General features: G+C 36.9%; 1 long non-coding RNA gene across 1 annotated transcript in view; it reads right to left on the bottom strand.

Annotated features, from left to right (window-relative positions):
* Positions 1 to 4189: 4189 nt before the first annotated feature.
* Positions 4190 to 5882, bottom strand: part of LOC103130443 (uncharacterized) — a 13876-nt gene continuing 12183 nt past the window's right edge. Inside the window, exon 6 of the long non-coding RNA XR_475212.2 lies at positions 4190 to 5006. This is a non-coding gene — a long non-coding RNA (uncharacterized LOC103130443). The remainder of the gene's footprint in view (positions 5007 to 5882) is intronic.

The raw sequence follows: 5882 nt of genomic DNA, 5'->3' as shown, positions 1-5882 counted from the left end.
GATGTCTGGAGGCCCCTGAATGTCTGGAGGCCCCTGAATGGCCCCTACCAGCAGCTACAGAGTTTCTTTGCCTTGATATCTCAGTCTTATAATTCTAGATCAGCTTCAGTCTCAGATCAGCAGCAGAAACATTAAATCAGGGAAACATGGACTAGATTAGCTCTGCATTGTCCACATGATGACAAACCCCTACTAGTTTCTAATTTATGGACTACTTATTCTTATTAAACATGGGGAATCAATATGTAGTTATACTTTTACCTTTTGTCTTTCTTTTGGTTTTGTTTGCATTTCCTTCTAATTAATGTAAAGTACTTTAAATTGCCTCTTTGCAGAAAATGTGCTATGTAAATAAAATGACCTTACCTTAACAATGGTCTAATTAAACATTAGATTTTTGAAAATTATGGGTTGTTGCTACACTGTACAATGTTTTAAGATCTTGTTCATAGTGTCCCTTTGTTGAGCCCCTCCAAAGGTCTCTGCACGGTGCTGTTTGACATTGTCTAACAAAATGTTTTACATCAAGCTCCATGGTTACTGCATTAATATGTCAATGAGCCACTCTTAGCTGGAGTTGGAGATATGCTGTTTGCTGTTGAGTATGATCATTTATGTAGCTAAAACAAACATTTTTACATCAACTAACTTATCGAACTATAAGTTATGAAACATTCCAATTAAAATAGTTTAAAGACTCAGAATCAACCTGGTGCCTGTCCTCATAGACTCACCTGGGATAAATTACATTTTAAGCTATTGGCATTACACCTGGGCTGCACAGTGGCTCAGTTGGTAGAGCTGTTTCCTTCCAGCAAGAAGGTTCTGGGTTCAATCCTGGGTCTTTCTGCATGGAGTCTCCATGTTCTCTCTGGGTACTCCGGTTTCCTCCCACAGTCCAGAAACATGACTGTCAGGTTAATTGGCCTCTCCAAATTCTAGGTGTGTGTGTGCATAGTTATGTGTCTCTGTGTTGTCCTGCGACAGACTGGTGACCTTGCTTCTCACCGAGAACATTAGCTGGAGAGGCAGCAGCTCCTCACCCACTGAGGTACAAGGGTGTAAGAAAATGGATGGATGGATGTTACACCTTAGAAAAATAAATTTAATCAAAGTACAATTATGTTCATATTAATAGCAGTGTGTTGAAAAAGTTATTGAATAATACAATGTTCAAAACATAGCAGTGTTGACATCTTTCTTTACAAACTCAAAAATAAACTAAGAAATGCTGGAAGATTAATATTTCCTGAGAATTAAACTAATATTTTGTGGCATAACCGTTTCTGTTAGCTGCTTCACATCTGTGGTCCATGGAGTCGACCAATATCTGGTACCAGTCAGCAGGTTCTGCAGTCCAGAACAATTGAATTATGTTCCTCGGTTCCTCTGTATTTCTTGCTTTTGCCTCATAAACAAAATTTTCTATGTCAAGTTTTCTATGGGATTCTGCTGGCCATTACTTGAATTCTGTCTGTAACCAGGATTTTGCTGCCTGCTGTGTGTTTGGGGTCATTGTCTTGTTGAAATAAATATTTCCAGGGCATTTCCCCTCAGTATCCCTGACTTCTTCCAGTTTTACTAAAACTGATCCATGATCCCTCAGTTAGAGCTTCATTTTGTATTTGCCCTGTGATATTACCAAAGAAATTTGTAGTTCGTGGGAATAAATTCACGAAGGAGTCCTTTAAAAACTACCAACAGTTTATGATGGGATTCAGACTTCGACTGAAGGAAGATTCTGGTCCCACTGTTCATCGCAAATCTACAAATTATGGCGGTGATAATTCTCCCAAGAAGCAGGTAAAACTTGACTTGGAAAACAATGGCTTGTGTTAGGAAAATAAATTTAAAATGTGATAGTTTTTGAACTTAACTATATGTAGTTGGGGACAAGTTTGATTATATTCATTTTAGCAACAGTTAACCTTGGAGCATGTGAAATATTAGAGCATGAATATTTTGAGTAGATTTTAATTTAGGTAGATTTGGATAATGACTAAATTTAAAATAACAACTGATTTTCTTAACTGACATAAAATCACTAACAGGGTTTTGAAAAGGGCCTTCAGTAGAGAATGTCTTCTCCTATCAGAGGGAACAGATGTGCTAGGTAGTTCACAAAAACAAAAGTAATGGGAAAAAACAGGATGGGAGAGATAACTTCTGTCTGTTTACTACCAGGTAAACAGACAGAAGTTTACCTGTCTGTAAACTTCTGTCTGTTTACAGACAGAAGTTTCTTTGGTGTTTTCTATGAGGTCAGAAAAACACTAAACCTTCAGAAAACAAAACTAGTGTTTGGGATATTATGGAATTGCTCAGGCAGGAAAATGGGTAAGGTCTAAGTGAAAAATAAATCTCTTTCTGATAATTAGGGTCTTTGTTCAAATGTTTAGGAAGGGTGGAACTGGGAGAGACTCCAGATGTAACTGGCATGAGAAAATCCTGTTTTGAGAATGACCTTTGCTCTCTCTGACCTTTGCTCTCTCTGACCTTTGCTCTCTCTGACCTTTGCTCTCTCTGACCTTTNGTACTTCTAATGTATGTAACTGAATGTAAAACATGTTAGCTGCTCTGAGCTCATCCTGAGTTGTTTGTGTTTTGACAGTTTCACTCCATTGTACATGGAAATAAAGGAAGAACTAATTAATCCTGACTCGTGTGAAAGGAGTTTGGCTGATGGTTAGTTTTGGTACCAGACACCATAGTGAGACCATTACAAAGTGAATCATTGGAAGTCAAAATTGGAAACAAAAGAAGAAAGCAACCATTAAAACGGAATTAGGTTTTAATAGGGAATTGAAATTTGAGAATGTTGTTGATCAGTTAAATAGCATGGAGAGGAAATGCTATTTAACAGTTTTTTAAATAATACTGGGATCATTTTGAGAATTTGAGGTATAGATATTAGGATCCAGTAGATGGCAGTAGTGCAACAATAATGGATGCAAGCTGCTGTTGAAATCTAAAGACAAAGAAGCAGAAGAAGAAGAAAGCGCCCATTTTCATTTAGCACATCCTAGTAGCAACACGAAGGATCAGCACTTTTACTGTTACAGTTTCCGTTCATAAACTACCGTAATCAGTTCAGTTAAATCTAATCTTGGCAACTTTTTCTTTTTCAACGTAATTTAAATGTGATATTCAATTGACCTGTTATGACTCAGATGTTGGCTGTCCGCTCCCCTCTGCTGCTGCTGCATCACTGTGGAAAACCTGGAGCGGCAGAGAAATCTGAGGTTTATTATATGTGAATGTTTACTGGTTTAAAAACAAACAAAAAAAAAAAAGCTTTGGGGTTTTGGTTTATAATCCAGGGCGGCTCATAGTTTGGAAAATACGGACAATAATCCTTCCTGGATTTTTTCTGTGAAGAACCCAGAGAGGGTTATTTGATTGTGCTTTCTGGAAAACAATATATTTTTACATTTAGGCTCCTGCAATCGTCACTTTTTCTGTTACAAACTGACTCTGGCCCCCAGCAGAGAAGGGACAAGTTATGTGGCCCTCAGGAAAAGGTTTGGGGACCCCTGGTTTAAAGGTTTTAGTACAGGGAAATGAAAGACCTTTTGCTGGTCCGCAAGGAACTGGAGGCCAGCAACCTGAACACTGTTGTTGGACAGGAGATGTGATGAATATGTACTGATCTTACAAGAGTTGCTTGTAGGTGGAAACACCAGGGAGAGGGGATGGAAGCTGATGTTTGTCCTAGTGTGTGTTTATGACAGCAGCAGATCCTGATGCTAGGAAGGAGAGATGAGGAACATGAGGAAAAGGCGACAAATTAAAAGATCAAATTGTACATTTAGGAAGTTTATTTTGCAAATGTGCAGTTTGACCTGATAACTACCATTACTGATGTATTTTCTGTATTTTTCAGGTGTAAATTACTTCTAAACCCCCTTCAGTGCTAACAGGTTAAGGCCACTGCCAGGGTCCAACCTGGATCGTCTTTTCATACCGGACAGAGGGTTGACCTCCAACCCTTCAGCAGCAATAGCACCTAGTAACTTGCTAAGATAAAATCTACAGAGAAACAAAAAGTTAACAGTTGAAATAACAGTACAAAATGCAAATTGGAGAGTAGTAAGAGACGAAAGTGAGGAAAAAGTGATCAGTTTGTCCTCCAGGGTCCTGAGGCAGCAAAGCTACAGATCAGGATAACTGAAACCCTCAGAAGGAGGTAGAACCAGAGAAACTGTTTCCAGCTTGTATGTCCTGCAGTCTGATACCAAAGTGTTCTGTTACTAACATGTGGAGCAGTCGGATCTCTGATGGATGATGGAGATGATTAAGGGCTTTATAGAAGGAGAATCTTAAATTCTATTCTGGATTTAACAATGAAATTAAAAGAGGAATATGATCTTCTGTCCTCCACATCCATGTCAATCAATCAATAAATGAAGTTTATTTGTTTGGCTCATTTCATCAACCAGGCGGTTCAAAGTGCTTTACATCATATCTTCCTCCAGGCGTCATCCTGTCTGTCTATTAAAACTCCACAACAGTAAAAACTTTCCTTATCTGCTCCTGAACTACAATACAATTTAAAACGTTTTGCAAAGAATGTGTTACAGTAACACAAATACAATAAAAAATCTAATTTTAAGAAGCATTAAACACACAGGAAGTGAAATACAAACTATTTGCATGTTTCCTGAAAAAAGCTATTACTAGTGAAAAACAGAGCAGGACTTTATGAAGAATACAGAACCACACAAAGTGAAGATAAAGACAATGTACTGATTAAAATCCTGCCACAAACTGTACAATTAACAATATTAATAAGGTTACAAAAATCTTTAAGTTGTGACCAGATTTTGAGTGGTAAAAATGTCTTAACTTTGTTTTATGTACATAAATATTTTAGTAAAATATAATTGAGATAGAAAACGTCCATTAAAAGCCTGAAGGTTGACGTGGAGCAGCTGGAAGGCAGCAGGAGGACGTCAGACTGGTGGATTATCTCAGAGACGTGTAGACGACCTCTGGCTCCTGTAACACTGAAGAAACAGCAACATTAAGAGGAACAGAATCAGGAAAATTCATTCATACATAACCTATTTTAATTATAATATACATATTCATTAAAATGTGTATCTTTAATAAAGCCCCATCTTGTCTTGGACCTTCTGCTTTCTTTAGACTCTGCCATCAAATTAATTCCAGGAATCGATCAATGAACTTTGATATGAATCTCAATTCTAAATGCTGATGACGCACCAGATGAATATAGAAATAATTTAAGTGAAATTCAAATCTGCACCTTCATTGCACCTACATTTTTCAGAACTGTTGCAGTCAAGTCCTTTAGTGCCTTATCATAAGTAATAAAAAACAGGAGTTAATGTAAACCAAACAGCACTAATGACAAAATGTCAAAAGACAGAAAACTATGGAGAAAACAAGAAACTAATCAACTAATTACCTAAACATGCCTGAATATAGAAGAAAAAAGTTTTGGTGGGAAGGACAGAGAAAACAATAATGTGAATAATTTGATGGAGACACCAAAGGTAGAGGTAAAAATCTCACAACAGATTAGAAAAGGTAAAAACTAAACCATTAAAAAAAGATTATTACAAAAATAAATTCAAATTATAATCTACATTTAATTCCTATTCACAAACAAACAGGCAGAGTAACTGATTCTCTGCTGCCTTCAGGTCTGCAGGGAAGACAGAGAAGAGTCATAATGAGAAACTGGTGGCTTGGTGGGATTGGGATCTTACTGGGAATATCACCAAAAATATCTGTTAAAAAACCAAAATATCTGTTAAAAAACCAAAATATCTGTTAAAAACCCAAAATATCTGTTAAAAACCCAAAATATCTGTTAAAAACCCAAAATATCTGTTAAAACCCCAAAATATCTGTTA

Source organism: Poecilia formosa, unplaced genomic scaffold, assembly GCF_000485575.1.
Source record: "Poecilia formosa unplaced genomic scaffold, Poecilia_formosa-5.1.2 Scaffold636, whole genome shotgun sequence".
Lineage (NCBI taxonomy): Eukaryota > Metazoa > Chordata > Actinopteri > Cyprinodontiformes > Poeciliidae > Poecilia > Poecilia formosa.
Note: the sequence above shows the minus strand (reverse complement) of the source record. Positions and strands in the feature narration are given on the sequence as shown.